General features: G+C 38.9%; 1 long non-coding RNA gene across 1 annotated transcript; it reads left to right on the forward strand.

Moving 5' to 3' along the window:
- The first annotated feature begins 1,213 nt into the window (after positions 1-1,213).
- Positions 1,214-12,520, forward strand: LOC128101709 (uncharacterized). Its single transcript, XR_008215169.1, has 2 exons — positions 1,214-1,544; positions 12,306-12,520. It is a non-coding gene; the product is annotated as an uncharacterized LOC128101709 (long non-coding RNA).
- Positions 12,521-26,300: the final 13,780 nt, after the last annotated feature.

Consider the following 26,300-nt stretch of genomic DNA (forward strand, 5'->3'; position numbering starts at 1 on the left):
GACTAAGTGTCTTTACAAACATCACCACATCATCACCTCAGATTTCAGAGCTTCCCATTGACGTAGGACATATTTCCTGAGGAGAAAAACTAACATTCAAAAGAAGCTAACACTGTAAAGTGCCACTGAATTTCAAATTGATTTGAAGGGTTTCTCTCTTTATTCTGCACTGATCAAACAGCCCAAAGCCGCACACAATGTGAGGAAGAACCAGACAGTCCCTGACATGTAGAAGTGAATTGTGACAGTTTTCCATAGTTTTGGAAAGGTACATCATGAAGGAGGAAGATACTTGTTGATTAGGATGGACCTAAATAGAAGAACAGTCTGTGGAAACTGCAAACAGATTTTCATTTCACACAGTATGGCAGAGGTGCATAATCGATGCTTCCTTAGAAGTCTACTGTCTGTGTTAACATGGAGTCTTACTTGAATAGAAAGAAAAGAAAACCCTAAAAGCTTGAACAATAGTCAGTCTGACAATTGGAACAACATACAGTTTAACTTGATCCCTCAACTCTTGCCATCCCTGAGATAGCGGTACACCTTTTGGAAACTAAGAGAGCAAGACAATTGGATGACACTCCTTTCCCCAAATAAATAAATCCTTTCTATTTTTCCAGTACAATATGTGGAAAGAAACTTTTTCAATGATTAATAATTCAGTACACTCCACATGTGCTATTTTTCTCTAATATATGTCTATGCCTTTTCTGACCGTAAGCAGGAAATATCACACTATTTTATATGCAAAAGTTAAGATTGCTATTCAAGCACATTTTATGACAAGAATTCGGCTGTTGGAGAAACTCACATATCCTTTCCCTTTCTTCTAAGGAGCACAATATGTGAGACACAAAGGACACATGTATTGTTGCTTTAGCTACCAAACACTCCCTGTCAAAGGTCTCCCCCAGCCCTCCTGGCTGTTGTTTCCACCATTCTCTGTCTCTCCATTATCTTCTGCTTGCTAAAGTAGCTTAGTGCACAATAAAGGCAGCAGCGTGCTGGCTTGAGACTGCCATGAAAACTCACATCCGTAGAAAGCATTTTTTTTCCCTACTTTTGTTAAGCTTCTTATCACCCACACACAAAAGAAAGAACTCGCTCTCCCTCCCTCTCCACGCCCTCTCTCTGCTCTTTTTAAATGATGGTTCTAATTTTACTGAGACTTTCTTGCTCGGGTACCACACTCCAGTTCACTCACCATAGGAAAGTGAACCCCAAAGAGCCCAGCTCGCGACGATGACAGGCCATTTCCACTTCTTAGGTTAACATTTCATCTCAGAGGCCTCTCTTCTCTCTCTGGCAGTTGCAAGGCTTCCTCTTTGCCTCAGCTGCACTTACTGTGTGAAGGTACGCCATTGACTACAGTGAAGAGAGCTTGAAAATGCCAACTTGAAGCTGGCACACGGGTTTTACATTTTTGTTGAAGCTGACGCCCCTGTGAGACTTCTACTACCTTCGGCAGCAGCTTGTTCTTTCACAGATTTCCTTCTGAGACACTTCAGGTGGAGCCAATACTCCTCTATCTTCTCCCTTTGGTGAGTTGAGGATGTAGGTAATTTGGTGACATTCATTTCCATCCTAAAGATCCTTTTCCAGGGTTCTCTCTCCTCTCCCCTGAATACACTTGGTCTAGCAGAGCAGAACAAAGTCTCACACGCTAAGTGAGTCAGCCTTCTCTCAACAGGAGGAATTTCCAGCAATAGAAAATTCAGGTAAGGCTGTCCCCTTCTAAAACTCCCACCTCAAAGCAACAGTTTTTACTCATTAAGGTGGCAAAGAGGCTTTTTAAAATTTTATATGTGTGTGTGTGTGTGTGTGTGTGTGTGTGTGTGTGTGTGTGTGTGTGTGTGTGTGTGTATAGTGAGTGCTAGGTATGGTGGTGCATTCCTTTAATCCAAGTGCAAAGACGTCAGAGGCAAGTGGATCTCTGTGAGTTCAAAGGCAGCGTGTTCTACATAGTGATTTCTACACCAGTTCAATGTATTTAACCGTGTCCAAAGGAGGCAAGCTAACATAACTGGGAGGGAACACGTCAAACATATTTAAAGTATTTACATTATTGAACCTAGTAATTTTATACTTTAAGAATACAATTAGAGACAATAATCATAAACATGTTTTGGGCTTTATATACAAAATTAATAACTAAATCAAAAATTATTTTGAATGTTCAAAAATAGTAGACAGAATAAAAAACTATATCATATCACATAAAGAAATACTCTATTGTCATATTACATTGTAGACTAATATGCATTCATATGAAACTTTTTAAGGTATATTTTTAGTGAACACAAAAAGCAAGCCACAAAACGACATAGGTACTCCTGGTCTTTTTTACATGTGTAGGAAACAGGACTAAAGAGGAGCAAGTCCTTATTTCATCCTCGGTTCATGTTCACTATTGAGCTGGCAGATAGTGTTCTACTTCTGTAGGTTTTACAATGTCTAATAAACTCAGAATCAAATCTGTCCCTTCCAGTGACACTGGTTTCGAACTTTTTCTGTGACCTCCTTTCAAACTTCTCTCCCTCTCCCTCTCTGTACCTTACCTTGAGGTCCTCTGGCCTTCCTGCTTTTTTTTTTTTCCTTAAATATACCACACACAGTTTGGTCTTGGAAACTGCTCCTCCCCTTCCCCACTTGCAATGCTCTCCTCCAGCTCATTGCAGGGCAGAGTCCGCCATATCATCCTGCTCAACCTCTCACATCCACAAGGAACCCTTTTTTTGGCCATCCAAACTGAACCCACCTCCTTGTCCTAGTCTGCTTTGCCTTGTCTTCACATTCCTCTCATTATCTAAAAGTAGCCCATGTATGTGTGTTTCTTTCCATCTCCCTCCCTTCTCTCTATATAATGTGTGCTCCTTGGAAACTTGTCTGTTCTCTGTATCTTGAATATCCTGTAGGTAAAGAATGGAGAACAATGTCAGACTGAGCAAACCCATTGCACTATAACTTGAATAAAAAACTGAAAGCATAGGCAGTAGACTAGATCCAGAACTTCCTGTATCTTACCTAAAAATACTCATTTTCAGTCATCTTTAATTTTCCACACTCAAAGACTTTGAATTCTAATGTTTGAGAACTCAATATATACATATGTGCAGGAGGTAGGGACAAAAAAATATGATGATCACATGTGACCAGCAACTCATACTATTGTAAAGTTCAGATGGTAAAAGCAACGTGTTGACATGGGGTGAGTTACCTCTTATAAGGGGTAACTCTGGAGTTTCTTAAGAAAGTATGAGGATATAGTTTGGATGCAGTTTTCTAGGAGAGAAGACTGGAAAAAGACACTCTCTACATGGAATAACAGCATCCACTAGAATGAAGCAAGCACACTGGGTTTATTCCAGTAAGATGGCTCTTAATTTTTCTAAAAAAGGGACATAGGATTTGGATATAAAATGTCCCCAAAGTTTCTTGTTTTGAAGCCTTGGTCTCCCATTAGTGGCACCACCAAGAAATGATTGGATAATGAATGTGCCTCACTGGTGGATTCAGCCATTGGTAAATTCATAGCAGAATGAACTACAAGGAGGCAGGTTCCAGTTGAAGGGCGTATGTTGCTGTGGGATGGTCTGTATGTCAAATGTGTTGCTGATTGGTCAATGAATAAATCACTGATTGGCAGTGGCCAGGCAGGAAGTATAGGCGGGACTAACAGAGAGGAAAATTGAGAGAACAGGTAGCTGGAGAGGGGGACACTGCCAGCCGCCATCAGGATAAGGAAGATGTAAAGTACCGGTAAGCCACAAGCCACGTGGCAAGGTATAGATTAATAGAAATGGATTAATTTAAGCTGTAAGAACAGTTAGCAAGAAGCCTGCCACGGCCATACAGTTTGAAACCAATATAAGTCTCTGTGTTTATTTGATCGGGTTTAAGTGGCTTGGGACTGGCGGGTGAGAGAGATTTGTCCTGACTGTGGGCCAGGCAGGAAAACTCTAGCTACAGTATGTCATTAGGCATGTGCCTTTGAAAGATAGAGCTTACCTCAGATTCCCTCTTTCTGTCCCTCTCTGCCTCCTGACTGTGATGCAATAAGCAATTTCTTCCAACATGCCCTTCTGCTGTGAGGTTTCTGCCTTGTCACAGGCCTAAATAGCAACAGAGTAAAACTACCATGGATTGAAACCTCTAAACTCTGTACCAAAATAAGCCTTTTTTCCTTAAGTTGATTTTCTCAGAAATTTTATGACAGCACTGCTGTGAAATATTAGTTTAAGATGTGTTATATTCATTTATGCTGTGGAATATTTGTTTAATGATGCAAAGATGTGTTGCATTCTTTTATGTTGCATTTGTTTAACTCTGTAAAGCTGTGTTACTTTACCTGATTGGTCTAATAAAGAACTGAATGGCCAATAGCTAGGCAGGAGTGAGGCTGGCAGACAGAGAGAATAAATAGAAGGAGAAATCTAGAGAAGAGATCGAGGAGTGAGAAAAGGAGAAGAGAACTCCAGGGGTCAGTCACCGAGCCACACGACCAGCCACAGAGTAAGAAGGAAAGAAAGATATATAGAATAAAGAAAGGCAAAAATCCCAGAGGCAAAACATAAAGAGAAATAGGATAATTTAAGTTAGAAAAGCTAGTTAGAAACAAGCCAAGCTAAAGCCGGGCATTCATAAATAAAAATAAGTCTGTATATTTATTTGGTAGCTGGGTAGCAGGCCCCAAAGATTAAGAAAATCACCGGGCGGTGGTGGCGCACGCCTTTAATCCCAGCACTCGGGAGGCAGAGCCAGGCGGATCTCTGTGAGTTCGAGGCCAGCCTGGGCTACCAAGTGAGTTCCAGGAGAGGCGCAAAGCTACACAGAGAAACCCTGTCTCGAAAAACCAAAAAAAAAAAAAAAAAAAAGAAAGAAAATCAACTACACAGCATGGTAAAGCTGTTCTAACACAAAAGGGTGATGACTGACAATGTATTTTTGTTCAATACATTATATCCATTGTATATAAAATAAGCCACAATTCTCAATTTTTTAAATACTGTATAATAAAGAATTTATCTGGGCTTAGTTCTTCAAATCCTGGCATAGGTTGTGTTTGTTATTCATGATGGACCTGAGATATCACTTACAGCTTTATGCATACAAAGTGGCTCAAAGTGAGCCTTTAAACAATAGCTGGCCATATACAAAACAGTAACTGTTAATAAGTTGAGACTCTGAGTCTCTTTGTGATGGAGAGAAAACAGGCTAGGTTGAGTTCAACGAAATGGTCAATGATTTAGTCAACCGGTTATACATAGTGAAATCCAACAAAAACCCTGCACACTGAACATTGGGTTGTTGTTCAGGTAAATGACACACACTGCTGTGCTAGATGGTGCCACTTCCTAAACTTAGAGGGGCCTCACATTAGAGCATTCCTTAACATAGCTCTCCTTGTCTTCATCTGCATTCTTTATAATAAAAAGTATAGTCATAAATTGAATAATGTTTATGTCCTATGAACTATCCTGGTGAATTATTGAGCCTAAGGAAGCAGTAAGAACCCTTGAATGTACAGGCAGTTGGCCAGAAATACAGGTATCCTGGGAATTCAGAATATGTAGCTGGTGGCTGAAGTGAGGAAAGTCTGATGGCAGATTTGCCCTTGACCTGAGAAGTTTCTCTTACCTCCACATAGTTACTGTGATAACTGCATTGTGCTCTGTGCAGAAAGACTTGATTCTACATGACCTTAGAGCAGATCTCATAATGCACTAGCCTATCAGAATTTTAAAAATAGTTTTGTTTCAAAGATATTGATTAGTTGAAATTTATACCACAAAGAGTTTTATCACTAGTAAGATAGAATTACAGCCACAAAGTAAGATTTAACCACAGGCAAATTTCACATTGTCTGGTATCATTCATAAGCAGAGAAAATAAATATAGTGCATCGCCAGGGTCTGTCAGATGGATGGAAGCCATCATTCTGCAGAGGCTGAATGTCCTGGGGTATTATTTCAAAAATTCAGAATTTCTTCTGAAAAAAAATGATTTATTCTTAATATTGCATAAGTTGAAAATAATATAACCTACATGGTGTCTACTTATATCAAACTATGGGCAAGAATGGAGTTAATCTGAATCTATGTGGATTAAAGCAGTATTTTTTGTATCTATAATGTATTTTTTCATTTATTTATACACCATCTGTACTCAAAAATGGTAATGTCAGGTAGTTTAAAGAGAAATAAATGAGAAAAGTTGTTAACATAGAACCAATTGACTACAAGACTCTTTCTTTCTCATGTTGCTTATTTCAGTGAAAGTACAAATATATTCTTAATGTGGTAAAATTCAAGGAGTTTGTCTGACTCTTCTGAGAAAGGTAGTTTTTATGTTCATATCAAAGAGCCCTGGCTTTTCGTGAAAATGCCACAATTGCACCTCTGAAAAAATAACTCAATTTATTTTCACTTTTTCTTTCTAAAATGCCAAAGTTAAGAAATACCTAGCTCAAAATACAGGTATGAATTTAAAATATAGCATAACAGAGCAAGGGATATACACACTAAGATCAGGGTAGAGGGTTTGATCCTTATAAGAGTCCCTATAGGACATGGATCAAGCAACATTATTGTCAATTTTTATCTAATGATGTGGAATATTTACTTTGAAAAACAATGAAAGTAGATAAGGAATAATCAAATCTTCAATAATCCCGAATCCTCTGCACAACAGCACAGCATTTATGTTGTATTTGTGTAACTCTGTAAAGCTGTGTTACTTTACCTGATTGGTCTAATAAAGAACTGAATGGCCAATAGCTAGGCAGGATGCCCAAGACACCAAGTAAACAAGAGGGGCATAGATAGTACCGTTCTCATTGGCAGCCAAGGTGCAAGGTGGATTCTGCATGATGAAGAAAGCCCAGGACCAGGACTGTGGCCCTAACTGCTTCATTGGCCAGAGAAGAATCACAACTTCTTTCACTTTTTAACCTCTCTTGAATCTTTCTAAGTGGAAGTCAAGCCTCCTGGTCTCATGACCTGAACACAACAAAGACCTTATCCTATCTCTGTATTTCATAAAAACAATATTTAAGACAATGGCTATGTATTGTCAGAATCTGTATTCATATCTTATTTCATTTAATCATAACAATAATAGCTCTGTTAGGCAAGCAGCATCCATTTTATTTTTTACAAAAATCATTGAGGAAAGGTGCTAAGTTGCTTGCTCAAGATCGATGAGTATTAGCTTGCAAGTGTAGCCCAGTGATAAAGGATTTCTCTAGTGTGTGTGAGGGCCTGGGCTTGACTCCTAGAAGAACAAAAGCACAATCACAAAGATCTCTTAACAGCTGCTAAGGAGCAGAACAGAAATATGAACCTAGGTAGTCCTTCTGAAGCCCAAGGTTATACCCATTACAATACCTGTGGGTAGAAAACATGCTGGAAATCCATCCCTAGAAGATGTTCTTGTATGCTTTTAGGTCCCTAGCTAAAATCTGATTTAGAGGAATTAATATACATGCACAGATCTTTAAAATCAATCCATTTGGTTTTTTTTTTAGAATCCAAGTAGCTACTACCATATCCAGTCCCTTCCTTTTGTACATAGAATATCTGAAAAAGTGAAAATGTGAACATCAGAACAATGAATTATATAAAATAAAAACATATATAAACTCTAAATCTATTGTTGGGAGCCATCTTTGATGTTATGTTTCTAACATCACATGCATATTCTATAATTATATATGTTTTGAATCTAATTTGCTTCCAAATGAAGTTGAAAATTTGTCCTTTGCAACACTTAATTACTTAGTTATTCCTTTCTTAGCTTGTTTAATGAATATATAGTTTATAGAATGAGAATAAATTCATTTCCTATCATACTAATTTTCCTTGTCTTGTGACCAAACACTTTCTTAAAGATCAAATGACATGTTATGTTAAGCAAAATTCTCTTCTTCAGCAAGGCTTCAATAGACATAAACCAGTCTCTTGTTATTTTAATTGCTATAGTACAGTCCTTTAGCTTACCAAGACTCAAGAGGATCTACGGCACTGATTTACTCATCATACAACAGTCCCTTAGCACTCAGATAAACACGCACCCAACAACTGATTTCAGCCCAAACCACATAGCAAGATGAGGAAGGATGCTAGCTACTTTAGCTTGCTAGCACTATTATTCTACTACTGGTCAGAGTACCAAAGATTGCCCATATTAAGAGAAATTTGGGGTCAGGAAAGATAGCTCAGCCAGGGAAGTGCTGGGCATGCAAAAATGTGGGCCTGAATTCACTCTCTAGGTCTAAATAATTTTTTTTTTTAATCCAACATAGTAGCACATAGTAATCCCTACTCTGGGATGGAGACAGGTGGATCCCTGGAGTTCAATAGCCAGCCAGCCAAACCCAAGCAGTGAGCCCCAGGCCAATGGGAGACCCTGCTTCACAAAGAACAAGGTAGGATAGGGAGATAACTCAGTGAGTAAGAGTACATGCTGTGCAAACATGAGGACCTCAGTTAGAATCCCCCAAAATGCATGCAAACAGCTGGGCACATCTGCACATGTCCTCAGTTTCAGCATGGAAGACTAGAAAGAGCAGATCTAGCAATCTCTCTCTTCAGCCGTCCTAGCTACAACAGAGTTTCTAGTTCTATGAGAGACCTTGCTTCCAGGCAGTAAGACAGAAATAAATAGAGCAAGACACATAATATCATTCTCTGGTCTCCACATGCACACTTATGAGTGTGGTAATATTGTGTTTCCCAATATATTATGCACCCTAATAAATTTATCTGGGGTCAGAGAACAGAATAGCCATTAGACATAGAGGCCGGAAAATGATGGCACACACATCTTTAATCCTAGCATTCCAGAGGCAGAGACCTGTCTGGATCTCTGTGAGTTCAAAGCCACACTGGAAACAGCCAGGTATGGTTACATATGCCTTTAATCCCAGGAAGCAGAAAGGTATATAAGGTGTGAGGACCAGGAGCTAGAACCTGGTTAAGCTTTTGGGATTTTGAGCTGCAGTTCAGCTGAGATCCACTCAGATGAGGACACAGAGGTTTCCAGTTTGAGGAAACAGGATCGGCTGAGAAGTTGTCAAGGTGAGGTTAGCTGTGGCCTGTTCTGTCTCTCTGATCTTTCAGCATTCACCCTAATACCTGGCCCAGGGTTTGTTTTTATTAATAAGACCTTCTGAGATTCGTGCTACACATGAGTGTACACCCTTACACACATGTGTGTACACCACACAATGCACACACACACACACACACACACACACACACACACACACACACACACATACAGACAGAGGAAGGGAGAAAGAGAGAGAGAGAGAAAACCAAGGTGGAAGGCACTTGAAGAATGATACTGGAAATTGACCTCGGGTCTCCACACATGTGACTGTATACACATGAACAGTCATTCACAGAAACATGTAAACATACTTGCGCGCACAGACACACACACACACACACACACACACACACACACACACACACAGGGAAATAAGGAGAAGGTAGAGAGGGAAAGAGAATGCGAAATCTTTGTAACTTTTATAAAATGTTGCTCAGGTTCCCTCTTCAATACAAAAACTTCCTAAATTCCATCCACCTGGAAGGAGTTGAATTATCTGCATTGGGTCAAAGATAAATCAATGCTTAGTTCAGCTAAAATATCAGTCCCCTGGATTACTTAACATTTCATATTAATTTTAATTCTAAAACAGTAGTCAACTTTAGCATATTAATGATGTTTAGGAGAGCACTGCTTTACACAAAATTCTTAATAGCAGCCAGAGTGAGAACCCTGAGAAGGAGACGACAAGCCAACTGGCTTAGTTTGATTTGTCCAAGGAATAGAATAGTGAGTGGCATCAGGATAATCCTAATAAATAAGAGTAAAATCAAGTGTGTTATAAAGAGAGAAATCACAGCCCACCATGTCAGCTGGCAACAGTACCCCTGCAAATATTGTGAAAATGTGATTTTACCCTCTGCAGAAGAGAAACCTCCTTATTATTATGCTAATCCTAAATTAGAATAAATTGATCAGAAGAGGAGTGGGAATGATATAGAGGATATCCTTTTCAGCCTCTCCTAAGAGAATGTGGATTGGTACCTTGAGATGAGAAAAACCAGGGAATTCAATCTAAACTTTCCAGTTGTGGATGTCATTGCAAAGCTAAGTCTCCTTTAGATTCCTAGAGGACAAGAATAGGATTGATCTAGGTAGTAAGTGACTGACATGATAATGAGAGTGTTTTCATATCCAAATTTTTTCCAAGAGAAAAGAAATGGGCTTTTAAATTTGCAAATAAGAACTTTGCTACAGATAACCCAAACAGAAACCCAAAATAAATTGCCCAGCCTTTCCATAGAACTTTATCAAATTGAAAGAAATACAACTAGTTATTTCTTTGGTAGTCTTTGAGATGAATGAAAAAGCACAGCTTGAACATTTTGTCAGACCTCAAGAGTCTTGGTAAATATTCTGTAAGCTGTGAACATTCAGTATTATCCCCAGTCACAATCATGCCAGATGTTACACAGCCAACTCTCATTCCCTGGCACATAGTAAAAATAAAAGGAAAAGCATCCTTCTCTTTATGAAAATAAGGGCAAAGAAGGTAACTGCTCTGACAGACTATCATTTCAAAGATGGCAGGCCGAATAGTTTTCCAGTGAAGAAAAGTGCATTAAAATGGCAAATAATGGCAGTGTGAATTGATCATATTCTGATTTCCCCACACTCAGCTAAACTGGAATACCACTTCATTCACAATTTCAGGGGAAAACTGGAGAGATGTAACCTCTGCAGTAGTTAGTGGCAACTTTCTATGAGATTGGAAATGTATTCACTGTTAAAATATTGAGTCACTAAGCCTTTCAACTGCATTCCAAAAGTCTGCCAGAGACATTTCAATCAAGGGTGTGTGAATGGGACAGCCAGACCATTTCGGCTAAAAAGCTTCTTACAGAATTATGTTGGTGAGTGAGCACAGTGCCCTCCAAATGACCTCACATGTGGCCATGGGATTAAGTCATGGAGAAACCTCCTCATAGTTGATTCTTTTCCCAAAAACAACAATAGAAAGAAAGAAAGAAAGAAAGAAAGAAAGAAAGAAAGAAAGAAAGAAAGAAAGAAAGAAAGAAAGAAAGAAAGAGAGAATGAGTCTCTAGTTCCCAGAAAGAATGCTAAATTATTCCATATCCCAACAGAATGATTCCCTTTCATTTCCGATTCGAGTAATGCCTATTGACCCCCGTGGTGTTATCCTTCTTGCTGTTCATGCAGTATTTTCTTTAATCTCTCAGATCAAAGATTGGTCAATAAAAATCATCTCTGCTTTTGAGGGAGCAAACAAACTGTACTCAGTTCTGTGGTAATTGTAAGTTTTCACAAAATTCTAGGGAAAAGTTTCTCCATGTGTTCTTATTAAATTTCCAGTGGAAAAAGAAAAAACAAAAACAAGTGTTTTCTGTTCAGTAAGCCCATTTAAAACATACTGAGTTTTCCAAGTTGAAAACACATTCCTTTTCCTGAGCTGTTTTTGTTGTTTGTTTTTCCCCCTTCTTCCTAAAAATTTTAAATGAATTTTGAATCAGTGAAAGATCTCTTACCAATGACCCTGAACACTGAAGTCCAATTTTTCTGCAGAAAAAAAATTACATGGAGGTGTCATTTTGAAAAAAGAACATCAATATAAATGACAGCCTCAATATGAACTGCCCTTTGCAATAAAGGAAACATGCCTCAATCCCAACCGAAAAGGACAACTTCTTGGTGAAAGTGTAGACCAGTTGTTTTCTCTATTAAAGTTTGGTCCACTTTGCTAAGTAGTAGCAAGTTTCAGTATAAGATAGGATAACATCTACGTTTTGGTAGGTAACAATTAGTTGTAACTAGATCTAGTTCTCTGATTTAACTCATAATGACTAAGAGCCACTCCTGGAAGTCACGGTTCTTCTGAATTGTAGCTAAGTTGGCATGTATTGATTTATTAAGACACAGTTTGCCATGAAGTTTTCACATTTTTATTTCAATCTCTTGGTTGTTTCTTAAAATAAAAACATTAACTTTTCTGATGTATCTTTAAAACTGCTTTATATGTTTAAAAAGTATAAAGAACTTACCCTTAGCAGATGGCATTCAATCCATATGGAGACAGGGGATAATTCTTCAGGGAATACCATTGTGATGAAAACATCTTATAGAAACTGGTCAAGTGGGTTAGGAACCCCAAAACAACAACTTCAAGGATACCTTTGCTCAAGGCTAGGAAGAGTGCTACTTCCTGTTTCACTGTTATCCCTTACTCTTGACAGGAAGCTACATCTGAGGACCTGAGAAGAGGCCCCTGGACACAGTGTTGGGAAACCAGCTCATTCCCTTCCCCACTTCTCATCCCAGTTTCTGCCATAGTTCATTAAAAATCCTCCAGACTAGTACCCCTATGCTCTGTATCCTGGACACTGACCTGCTATACAGGAGTTCTGCCCCCACTCTCTTGAACCTATAATAAAATCCTTTCTAAAACTCAGCCTCTGTGACCATTGAATTTTATTTTGAGACAAGAACTGAAGAACACATGGTTCTTCAGAGCAGCATTGGTGAGTGTTAAGTTTTACAGGACCCTCTGTTCCCTCTCTAAGCACACCAAGAGCCAACAAAGACTCCATTGAACTCTGACACCCCCAAATGTCCTATATTAATTAGGAGAAAATAATTATCAATTTCAGTGTTATGGCAAGAAAATGCTAGTTATTCATGATAGCTATTCTAAATACTTCTAGATATTATACAGAATGTCTCAGAAAAAAACACATAATTGAAGTAATAACATTCTAAGTCTATTAAATAGAAACTTATAAGGATCAATTCCTAAGGACAGAATACATTCTCCATCCAGCTTTACATTCTTATATGTTTAACTTTCCATAAAAATAGACATTACTTCTGATTTTTGTTTCATAAACTCATTTTCATTAACATTTTAGTCTTGCAGGACGACTTGTACCTATTGTTTTATAGAGCTATTATAAAACCAAATGACACCCTGGCAAGAAGCTCAGTGAACAGAGTGTTTGTTGTACAACATGGAGAGCTGAGTCTCCTGCCTAGTTTGCATGTGAAAATCCAAATATGACAGGACACGTGTGATCCCAGGGCTGCATCAACAGAATAGGCCAGCCCATGGGAGCTAACTCACTGGACCAGCAAACTCCACACTCAGGGAGAAACACTGTCTCAAAAAGAAAGAAAGGAAGAAGGAAAGAAGGAAAGAAAGAAAGAGAGAGAGAGAGAGAGAGAGAGAGAGAGAGAGAGAGAGAGAGAAAGAAAGAAAGAAAGAAAGAAAGAAAGAAAGAAAGAAAGAAAGAAAGAAAGAAAGAAAGAAAGAAAGAAAGAAAGAAAGAAATGTAGCTAGAGTTTTCCTGCCTGGCCCACAGTCAGGACAAATCTTTGTCACCCGCCAGTCCCACAGCCGCTCAGACCCAAACAAGTAAACACAGAGACTTATATTGGTTACAAACTTATGGCCGTGGCAGACTTCTTGCTAACTGTTCTTACAGCTTAAATTAATCCATTTCCATAAATCTATACCTTGCCACATGGCTCGTGGCTTACCGGCATCTTCACATGCGGCTTGTCATGGTGGCGGCTGGCAGTGTCTCCCTCACCCCGCTTCCTGTTCTCTCAATTCTCCTCTCTGTTAGTCCCGCCTATACTTCCTGCCTGGCCACTGGCCAATCAGTGATTTATTTATTGACCAATCAGCAACACATTTGACATATAGACCATCCCACAGCAAAGAAAGAAAGAAAGGTGACAAGAGATTGAGGAAAAAATCAGAGGTCTATCTCCAATCTCCACATGCACACAAAATTGTGTGTCCACATACTGAACTCATAAGTAACATACACTCACACGCATTTTTGGTTTTTTTTTTTTTTTTGAAAATAAGAATATACATTTAAAGTAGCCAGAGGGATAAGACTCACTAACCCTCAAGAATTATCGTTACTTCCCTCAATTTGAGAAAAAAAATTCATTAAAAATTTTGCATTCTTATGAACCAGAAGCTATGATTTTTTTTAACAGAAATATAATTAAGAGGAATAGCTTTGAACTATGTGAGACTTGGGCTAAAAATCTCAGATTCATGACTTATCCTTACATATTTCTTACATTTGCTGAGTTTTGGTTTCTTTTTCTACAAAATTGAAACTTCAAAACATGTTTCCTTGTGGTATTTGTAGAAATTAGTAGTGCACATGAAATTCCTAGAGCATCCAGGGTAATGTAAGCTCAATAAATCATTAGCATTTACTAATCACTTACTATTGCTAGGCCTGTGGTGACTGCTTTTTCCATGGCTACTCTTTTGAACTTCAAACTGATCTTATGAGGTAGACTTAAAACAGCCATACTTACCAAGAACCATCAGAGAACTGGAGTGGTCCAATCTAATAAGTGGCAGAAGCAGGTTTTGAACACAGAATGTCAAGGACTTGACCTCTTGATCATCACACAATATTGCCTCTTTAGTTAACAATGGCATCCAACTTGTCAGCTATTTGTGCTAATGTGTATAGCCCGGTTGAATAGAAAGTACTTGAGGTTTGCACTCTCTTAGCTAAGGTCAAAGGCTGGTTTAGAGCTTCACGGTTGATAGGACCATGGGCAGGCCATTGAGTGTCCTTTCTTTCCTTTGTTGTAATATGAGTAACTATCTCTAAATGCTACCGAGAAAACCAAAAAAGATGATACACGTGAATATATTATGTGAAGGTGGTATTTTAATGGGACATGTTGTACTGTGAGAAAAAAATACATTGCACTTTGGCTCAGTATTCCAGATTGTTTTATGGTTGTGAAGACACATGGTTTCTCAGCTGACTGCCAAACACAGAAGAACCCTTTAGACACTTCTAAAGAGTCCAAAAGGCATCTGAACTATCCCACTCCAAGCAACCAGGGCTTATTATTGGTGCTTATTCTTTATTCTATCACCAAGAATGAAATTTATGAAGAATCAAAACTTTAAAATATTTAAAACCTCTCAATTTTATGGTCTCTATCTTCTTGTTAAAAACTAAGCTATTTAATGAATATAATTGGTCCCATCAAATCTAAAGACATTTAGAGATGTCTATTAATACCTACATAACCTTATCTTTGAAACTATAGACAAACAATGCATTTACGTTTTTGAAAACTTTGTTAAACAATCCCTATAAAAATGTCAGTATGTTGGATGGAGGGCAATGTTGAAGATTGTCTGTTATAATTCACTAATTTGACTTAATTGCAGAGATACAAATTAACCCCTAGAAGCAATCACTGTGGATGACAGCATCTCAAAATGCATATTACAGGTACTTCCTGAGGAGAGAGAGACAGATAGAGAGACAGAGAGACAGAAAGAGATACAGTATCATTGTTAAAGATTCTATGAGGCCAAATTACTGGACCTCAAGACCAATGCTATAGACCAGAGCCAAATCATCTTGGTCTATTTTCAGTCCCTTTGAAAGCCACATATTGCTCCTACCTGTGTCTGACCTAACATCTGTGTCACTCTCCATACCTTACAATGTATTCTTAACAGGCCACTAGCTTTCATCAAACCAAAAGCTAAGAAGAACGCCATCAGAGAGACAGCCTTTGAAAGGTACAGGGGGTTTCCCTTGCTTTGCACTGACCTGTATATCTGTGGCCTCCAACAGTGTGTTTGGGAATTACTTGGACTTACGACTTCCTTTTTTCTGTCAGTAATAAAGACCATATGTAACCACTTCTACAGTGAAACATGATATTTGAGCAAACATGAATCTATGTTCCAGGGCCATGAGTGTTCATATTTGGCTATAGGAAAAAAAAAAAAAACCTCTCTTATTCCCTTTTGAGGTGAAAACTGTGCTTTTGGGTTTCCTCACCCAGTCAATGATACTTTCCAAACAACGTCAACATTTATTGAAGGCCTATGGCAACTCCTCTAGAAAAATCATATTCATTATATAAAAAAAACCAATAATACAGAAAAGCACAGAGAATATTTTAACATAGTTTGGGATTTTTTTAACAGTTTGTCTTTTATGGTTTCATTAAATGTATGAACAAGAGTCTATGAGTTATAAATTGAAAAATATGATTTTCTGAAAATGAAACTGACATATACTTCCTACAGAAAAATTGATTTATGCAGAAAAATGAGAAGGAAAAATATCTAATCCAGAATCTGGGTTGAACACCATAATTAGTAGTTAGTGTAATTTCTTAAAACAATGTCTCCTCTACATTTTAAAAACTGGCTGAAGTCATTTTTAGGTTCTAGTTATTAAATATAGCTAACTAGTCATTCAGAAATCTGAAAGGGAAAGAAAACTAAGGTGTGGGTACCACTGGATAGTCTTTTCAAACTGAAGCAAATAATCGTGATTCAGCTTATTTAATGTAAATTTAAATACACAAGATTTGAATATTCAAGGAAGCAAGTGATTATAAGAATGAATAAAGGGTCATTTTATTTCATTGTACTATTCAACTCTGCACTTGATAAACAGACAAAGGGACTTTGGAGGGGGATTCTAACTTAAAATTCTTTATCATGAGCCAAATAGAACAAGTGCCATAAATATTTTCATTCTCCACAACTATTTCAACATCTTCATTCCTAATGCTGAATTTGGGGAGATGGTCTTGGGATATGCAGCAGTCCTTTTCAAACTTTAATGAGTACACAGATAACTTCTGGAAATTTCTTCCAATGCAGCTTCTGATTCAGAAGTTAGAGATGGGATTGGAATTTCAATCCCTTATGAACTCCAAGGCACTCAGCTTGACACTGGTCCCAGGGTCTGGAATTTGTCTGCTTCCCACTCCAGTCCGTGCCACAGCGAGGGCCAGCTGTTTGAATTATCTCTCTATCAATGGATGTGATAGAAACACCACAACCATGGTAAGTTACAGAAGGAAGACTTTATTTTGCCTTACCCTTCCAGAAGTTTAGAGGCCATGATGGCGTACTGAAGGCTCACATCTTGAAAAACAAAGCAGAAACAAGAGAATAAACCGGGAATGGTGTGAGGTTTGAAACCTCAAAGCCCACTCTCAGTGATGCGCATTCTCCAACAAGGCCACTTTCCTAATCCGCCCAAACAGCATCACCAACTGCAGGCCAAGCATTGAAATGCCCAGGGCTATCAAGGGCACTGCAGTTAAACCACCACAATGGGCTTTTGCTGGGTGTAGCCCCTAGGGCTCTGTGTCAGGGAACACATGTTTTTTGAAAGAGTTAGAAAGCATCTGCCACTTTCTCAAAAGTGTTAAAGACTGATTTGCTACATGTGAAAACAATATACCAACCACATATTGATTATATGTTTCTATTGGCATTATTTTTTTGTATCATCTGTGTGGATTGAATCTGGCACTTGCTCCTCAACCCCCACATACATCCCTTTGAATACCTGGTCCCCAGACATGGCGTTGTTTTGAGAAATTGTGAGGCCTTGCTGGTAGGAAGGAGGAGGGGGAACTGGAGGGCTGCAGTGCGTCCTGCTTCGGCATTGAGCCGTGATGCATGGCGCTCTGCCACATGAGTTTGCCCAATAGAGCAGCTTTACCATGCCTACTTCACCATAATGAATGGAAATTCCCTGAAACTTGGGGCCAGGAATAATTCTTTTTCCCCTTAAGTTGCTTCTGTAAGATATTCTGTTACATTGACAAGAAAATTAACTGGCACAGATAATTGATATCAGAGGATAAGGAGTGTTGCTGCAATAATCCTGACCATGTGGTCCATGGCCCTTTGGTTTATAAAATGGATACAGAAGAGTGTGGAGCTGTAGGCTGATGAAGCCTTAGAGGGCGTGACCACAGTTTAATTGGCTGTTCTGTCAGGAGTTTGGAAGGCCAAGAATGCTGATGGGCATGTGCACAATAAAGATTAAACTCTTGGGGTTTTTCAGGGGAACAAAGACTCTATAAAAAAAATTGTCTAGAAGCCATTCATGTCACATTTCAGAGCAGAATTTGGCTATTTTTTCCCCAGGTCCTGAAAGTTGTAGTGGGGATGAATTCAAAGGTGACGGACTAATTTCTCTGGTGGAGAAAAATTTCAAGACAGTGTTGCACACAGGCTGTGGCATGGTTATTAGTGGGTGCTATTTGAAATCCAGGTTGACAGTGAGACTTCAGAACAAGAAGCAGAACAAAATGATGAGAAGAACATAGTGTAGCAAGGACATATCGGGGCTGTGCCAGGTAGTCTTATGTCAAGCTGACACAAGCTAAAGTCAGCTGAGAGGAGGGAACCTCGATTAAGAAAACGCCTCCATAAGACCTGGCTGTAGGCAAGCCTGCAGAACATTTTCTTAATTGGTGATGGATGAGGGAGGACCCAGCCCATTGTAGGTGGGGCCACCCCTGGGCTAGTGGTCCTGCATTCTATAAGAAAACAGGCTGGGCAAGCCACAAGGAGCAAGCTTGTAAGCAGCACTCCTCCATGACCTCTGCATCAGGTTCCTGCCCTGAGTGAGTTCCTGTCTTGACATCCTTTGATGAATTGTGATGTGGAAGTATAAGTTGAATAAACCCTTTCCTCCCCAATGTGGTGTTTCATCATAGCAATAGTGATCCTGACTAAGACAAGGGTGGACAAGGAGGGCACAGGCAAAGAACCTCTGATTATTAAATGCTAGCTTTATTAAAGAAAAACCATAGGTAATGGGCTCCAGAAAGTCACCTCATGCACCAGGGACAGATCCTGATCACACTGCCAGGGGCCCCTCAAACAGACCCAGCAACACAACTGTCTCCTATATGCAGAGGGTCTAGTCTGGTCCCACGCAGGTTCCACAGCTGTCGGTCTAAAGTTCGTGAGTTCCTATGAGCTTGGTTCAGTTGTCTCTGTAGATTTCCCCATCATGATCTTGACCCCCCTTGCTCATATAATTCCTCCTCCCTCTCTTCAACTGAACTCCTGGAGCTCGGCCTGGTCCTTGGCTGTGGATCTCTGCATCGGCTTTCATCAGTTACTGGATGAGGGCTCTATGATGATCATTAGGGTATTTGCCAATCTCATTACTGAGGTAAGCCAGTTCAGGCACTCTCTCTGCTATTGCTAGTAGTTTAATCTGGGGTCATCCTTGTAGATTCCTGACAGTGGGATCAAAGTCTATCCCTGGTGCATGAGCTGGCTTTCTGGAGTCCATTACCTATGGTGGGATGCCTTGACCAGCCTTGATGCAAGAGGGAGGGGCTTGGTCCCGCTCAACTGAACATACTAGGCTTTGCTGACTCCCCATGGGAACCCTTACCCTTCGGAGGAAGGGATGGGGGTGGGTCGGGGGGAGCCTGGGAGGATGAGTAGGAGGAGAAATGACAGGGGATCTGTAGTTGGTGTGTAAAATGAATAAAAAAAATTCTAAAAATAAAAGAAAGAAAAAGAAAAACCATACACTTGTCATAGAAACAACAGAAAATGGGGCTTGATGACTAGACCCCACCCACCTTAGGTTCCAGGGTAAAAATCTGATCCTTTCATTTAAAAACAAAGTGTCAAAAAAAAAAAAGAAGAAGAAGCAGCTGGGCAGTGGTGGCACACACCTTTACTCCCAGCACTCGGGAGGCAGAAGCAAGCAGATCTCTGTGAGTTCGAGGCCAACCTGGTCTACAGGGCAAGATCCCGGAAAGGCGCAAAGCTACAGAGAGAAACCCTATCTCTAAAAACCAAAAAAAAAAAAAAAAAACAAGAATCTGCTATAGACCCTGCACAGAGGCATAGGAGCCCAGGGCATGCTGCAGTGGGGGTGGAGCCTAAAGTGCAGTGGAGACTCCCAGATGTTGGTAATGCCAGGAATAGGAATGTCTGTTGAGGAAAGCTACAGAAAGGGAGTGGAACTGTCCCAAGAGTCATGCATGCTGCAACTGGTAGGGCTACATGGGTTGAGTTGCCCAAGCTCTTTGGAGCTCACACCATGCCTCTACATGCTCCAGGTGCCGGATAGAGAATGCCTATTTTAATATCAGCCCTGCTCAGTTTCAGCCACTCTTGGCTCTGATTTCTCCTTGACATGCATCTTTTCCTCCGTTTTAGATCTGGAAAATTCGCTCTGCTATTTAGGATAGGAACTTTATAACATTTTTAAGATTGTTCAGAGGGTCACAGCTAGGAGTTTGCCTTAGGTCTCAGAAGAATTTGAACTTTTCGCCAATGTCAGGACTGTTAAGATTATGAGGACTCTAAAAGTTGGACTTGAGAAACATGAGGTCACTGTAGCAAATGCTACAATCTGAATATGAAATGTCTTTAACAGACTTATGTTTGAACACCTGTTCTGTGGCTCTTGGCATAAATTTTGGAAACCGTGGGAACCAACTGATGGAGGCAAGTGGGGCACTGAAGTTGAGTCTCTCAGGGATATAGCCTGTTTTATCTTTCATCTCATTCCATATTTCCTGGTCCACAGCCATGATGTGTACAAGCTTCAATCGTATCACCTACTACCACAATGCTGCTGTCCACCTAGTATTGAAATCCCTGCAAACTGTGCACTTAAATACTTCCTTCCTCCCTTAAATTGATTCTGTCATGTATCTAGACACAATGGAGAAAGAAGTAACAATGATGTTTTCGTAAGGATGTTAGTGGGGAATTAGAAGAAGCAGCAACAAGGACAACTAACTCTTCATTGCTTAAACCAGAAATTGAAAACAGATTGCATTGTAATGAGAGTTGTTTCCATACTGAATATTACATAAATTGTAGAAGAGGAGCTGCCCGATAAATTATAAGAATAAGGGCTCCCAAGCTGCATTCAAAGCTAACTTTTTACTGCTCTTTGATTTAATGCAACGTTGTCAAATGATATTAGGAACTTAAAACTGTGCTTCAAACAGGTGTGTAGACATTTCCTGGGAGAGTCCGTGCCTGGGGCCAGGCACAGATGGCTGCCAATGATTCTGGTCAGCACTAAAAACTCCTGCTGCATGAAAACCAAAGCAAAATATAATTTACACCATATAACAAATAAAATTAAGCAGCAAAAAATTCATTTCTAAATATTCACTGGCCAAAATTAGAAATAAACAAAAACTACCTAGCAACCTAAGATAATGCTCCCCCTGAGGCAGATGATTACGCCTAAGCATCATCAATTGGCTTCAGAGCTAGCTCTGCTCTCTAAGCCAAGATAATTACATATTGTCCTCCCTGGAATCAGGAGGAATGGGCAAAATGACCCCCTTGAAGTCCCCATCATGGTAATTTAGAAGCTGACTATTGAATCTTTCAGTACAACCACAGATGTGGTGATGCCTTGAGTATCACTTGGAACCAACAGGTATCATCATTCTTGAACCCTTAGGCCAGAATGACTACTAAGAAATGTCCAAGTCCCAGGATCTCCATCCGGTGGCTTCCTATAAGTATTAAGACATTCTAGAGCAGTGGTTCTCAACCTTCCTAATGTTGTGACCCTTTAATACAATTCCTCATGTTGTGGTGACCCCCAACCATAAAATTATTTTGTTGTTACTTCATAACTGTAAGCTTGCTACTGTTATGAATACTAATGGAAATATCAGATATGCAGTATATCTAATATGTGACAACCAAAGAGGTCATGACCCACAGCTTGAGAATCACTGCTCTCGAGCATATTAGAACCACTGTGGGTTATTGTATTGGTTGGTAAGCTGACACAAATTCTTTTTATATTTATGATTTTTATGTGAGATGTACAGACTCAGAGATCTTAAACATTTTGGTGGGTTGCTTTGCCTTAATGGTTCTAGACAAATTAAACTCTAATTTTGAATTAATCTCTGATCTCTAAAATGGCATCCAGTAAGTTTTATTTTAATAATATATGTTCTAAGGTCGGATAAACTTCCTCTGTGTAGCCACTGACTTTTAAAGAGTCACATCCCTGAATCTGAACTCTGCTTCTGATCATTGCTCAGCCTCTTTGAAATGTGTGGTGTGAAGAAGTCTGAAAGAGAGACTGGATGATTTTTACCAATCTATGAGTTTCTGAAATAATGCAAAGCGAGAAGAGCTGATGGGAATTCTAAAGGTCTTACAAAGGAGAGATTCTTGGACATTAGAGATACTGAGTAGTTCTGGGTGGCTTGGACCAAGAAGTCAACTTCAGGTCAAAATCTGAAACACTAAATGCTACTATGGATCCTTTTAAAGTCCCCTCAACTTTCCTCCCTATAATTTAACAGCTTCTGATTTTTCTTTGTGAATCAGTAGGTGAATTCTCTTGTTTCTTTCTCCAGTTGACTATGTGATTACACATTGAGAGAAACCATTTGTCCGTGTCTCATAAATCCACCACACTTTTAAACTTAATTCATTATAAGTAGCTAGATCTGGGTATAGTTATAGGCTATATTTTAAATGAATTTGTGTTTTATTTCTTCCATCACTGACCCTTTGAAAGGCATTGGCTACTACCTAAATAGTTTTAAGTAGAGTTCATATTAATTGTAAAAATGGTGTATTTAGCCATTAATACTTTTCAGCAAACTCTAGGCTTTGTCTGTGGCACTGATTTCTCATTGTCCTACTACCTTAAGCTAAACAAGCAAATTGGTCCCATGATATGAATGGGGAGAGAAGAACAAAGATTCTCGATTAGTAAAATTAATATCCTAGATAAACAGAATGAAAACCAGATATATAATCAGGTACTTAAAATATTCTGTTACCTGTTCAACCACAAAATGCAGCTCCCTCTATTACTAACAGAGTTCACCCATTAGCTCAACAATTATATTAATGGAAGCATGATTTAAGGCACATGAATGCCTAATGACTTATTTGTAATGTTATATGTATTTATAAAGCAAATATACCATATGTGAGTGCCTGTATATGCTATTGGTAAATGGCACCTAAAATTTTTATTTTATATTTTTCCTGAAAGAAATAGAAGCAACTCATGAGATGATATCAAGGTTTATTTTTTAAACAAAGCACTCAGATACTAAAAAACTGAATACTTCATAAAGAAAATAGGTTGCTCGCTCCTAAAATTGCCTCTAATGTTAGCTGAATATTAATAAAATCCATAAACCATTAGTACATTATAGCTGCTTTGTTCTGAATTACATAGACCTTTTATGTTTATTCCTCAGTGAAAATGCATAAAAAAATGAAATCTACTCTAATTGTACTCTCTGAAGATAGCCGGTAAAATCATTTCTAGCAGCTATAAATCAATTGTAGTATTAAAATGACCTGCCAGGTGCATCTTCTGGGTATCAGACTAATTAAGGGAATGTATTAATTGCAACTATTCATCAACACCACCAACGTTGTTAGGTAACCCTTACGATGAATCTTCTTACTGTATTATGTAGCAATAAAACTGCAGTTTTATAAAATGTAAAGAAGAAAGAAAGGAAAGAAAGCTGGAAGAATGGCTTCTGCTTCTGATTCACAAAGGCCTTACACAGTAGCAAGGTGTCTTATGGAAAATTCTAGAATTCTTCAACTCACCCTCATGCTGCTTCTAGTATATTATTTTGTAAAATAATTATAACATTTCCTAATAAATTCGAGACCTTCTAAGACCTGGTTATTCTATAGATGTTTTTGTTAAATAACAATGTATCTCCATGTTTATGTGTGTATAATATATATGTGTATATGCCCACAATACTCTGAGTATAAATGTATATAAGCACATATACATCTTGTGTAAAAAACACAGCACTGCTCTGACTCTCTGTGGTGTGTGTGTGTGTGTGTGTGTGTGTGTGTGTGTGTATGTGTGTGTGTGTGTGTATGTGTGTCTTTCCACAGATGAAAGTCAATTAAGCTGCAATGGTAATTAGTATCAAAAGAATGTCAGAAAAATGTAGGTTTTGATCTTAAGTAGTAAAGTGAGTAAGCTTTTGAAACTAATTTCAAATGACAGTCATATCATTATTACATTTTTCATTCCTTGATGGAAAAAGGAAATGTAAAATCCTGGACATTGTTACAAAACATCAACTGTTTTCTTCTTTCCTAGTAAACCACATTCTTAGGGAGCTGAAAGATGCTCATTCATTTGAGGGTCAGTATTAATTCACTCCTTAATTCACTGTTTCCTTGTGCTAACAATTTTTTCAAATTTGGCTCTCTTCAATACCCTAAATAATATGAGTCACAAGATGATATATTCTAAGCAAAAGAAACTGTCTTTTTTTCCAGTCTTTGCATAAATCATTGGGAGATTCTGAATGGACCCTGAATTTCCCTGACTAATCAGTCCCAAAAACTGGGTCCAAGCTCCTAAAGATGTGGCTCCCTTCAACAGAACCCTGACAAAAACTGCCCTCCAGAAATGTACCCAATGTTTGCATTATTCCAGGTGCATAAGATTGAGATTAGATGGGATTGTTAAGGCAATTCTTGCAGCCCCTAGGGCACCTGCTCTCCCTACACTGTGGATAGAGAGAAATCAAGTCACTGGAATAACGGGAGTTTGTGGTGGCAAAAGGCAACCGTCTGAACAGCACTAAGAAAGAGGGACAGCCGTTCACACACCACTGCCCCACAGGAATTTCATATTTTCATTTGGTCCTCACCAGTCAGCCTCCAGCTAAGTTTGTGTCTTCTCCTGCATAGTTAAGGTTTTGAAGTAAGAAAAGAAACTTGCGTCGTCTTTACCAGTCACCTTAAGTCTCAACAGTTCTATTTTATCCAGAAAATAAGCACACAAGAAATAAGAAATTAATAGACTGTGTTTGGAATTTCCGTTTGCGTGTAAACTCTTCACTGTAGGCATGGAAAGGCAGAGGTAGAATCCCACACTGGGAACTGGAGCATGAATTCATACCTGTTCTTCGTTTCACCAAGAACTAAGACGGAGATGCAGACAGGACTGAAAGCTGGCTCACACCTTCTCACAGCCATTGATCCACAGACTCTGGCTAGAGTCCGCCATCCAGGTAATCCCTACAACTGGAAGCACATTCCTCTCAGTTTCCTGCCATCCCCAGGCAGCTCTGGGTGCATGAGCAGACAGGATCCTCATTTAAAAGGCAGTCAACCATCTGAAGTTTGAAGAGTGGGCAGAACACTAATTTGAGTTTGTTAAAGGAAATATTTAAAGTTGTTGATGTCTCATATAAACCACTGAGAAGAAACTAAATCTCCCACCCAGAATCCTGCAATGCTTCATTTGGATTGAACTCTCAAAGGTGGCTGAGGAAAATGAAATCCACAATCTCAACCTTGGTAGCATGTATCACTGATCACTCACCATGCCATGTAACAGGCTCAGGATTTTGAAAATATACCCCATTTTGTTTCATCCTCACCACCGTCCTTGATGAGAGAACTGACGATACTCTGCAGAGATAACTTCCACAAAACTCCCTAGGGAACAAGAATTGGAATCCAAATCTGTTTAATGGCCAGCCAGTGTCCTTTACCAGTTAGCCCTGAGTTCCAGACATCCCCCATGGGGTCTGAAACTGGCTCAGTGCACCAGGAACAAATATGCTTACCTCAGGATTCTCTGTCTCTACTATGGTGATTTTGTTCTCTGTGCTCTACCCACCATGATATGGTTTCCATGTTTTCTGAATTTCCTTTGTGCTTCTGAGAATGTTGTCTTGATTTCATCGATTTAAAATGTTTATGCCTCCTCAAGGTATGGCCAGGAAAACTGACATTCCCATTAAACAAAAGTCAAATCCTTTGTACGTGCCATGTTCCATCAGTCCAAATAATGAACACAGATTTTTAGATCTTTGTTTACTAACCTGGGTTTTTATTTCATGTTATTTGAGGGATAGTATACTTCCTTTCAATGACATGGAAGATTAAAAAGAAGATATTAACCATCCCCATGTGTTTGTTCTAAGAAAATCTTCACATGATTGAAAAGTAAGTAAGGCACCTTTCTCTCTTCCAAAGGTCCTGTTATCACTAATATTGATAAGTTAAAAATCAGACTAGAATATATGAAGCCATCCTTATGACACGTTTTACCATGGCTACTTCAGTACAATAACCCTAACTGAGGTAACTGAAGAGAAAGCCCCTCTTGAAGACACAACAACTGACCAACGTTTTCATATTCATATTAAAGAAACAATGGATCAGATTGTTTGAAGAACTTTACAAACATACCCTCTATTTACATATTGACACTAACCTTGGGGGATAGACCAGGGAATAAACATAAGCCCATTTCAAGCTGTGAAATATATTTGGATGTTGCCTTTTTTTATACAGGGTAGTTTTTTAGATATTCCTTTTCTTGACAAACTAAAAATAAATAAATTTAAATTAAAAAACATCTCAT

The sequence above is a fragment of the Peromyscus californicus genome, unplaced genomic scaffold (genome assembly GCF_007827085.1).
Source record: "Peromyscus californicus insignis strain IS unplaced genomic scaffold, ASM782708v3 Scaffold_7__1_contigs__length_154581171, whole genome shotgun sequence".
Classification (NCBI taxonomy): Eukaryota; Metazoa; Chordata; class Mammalia; order Rodentia; family Cricetidae; genus Peromyscus; species Peromyscus californicus.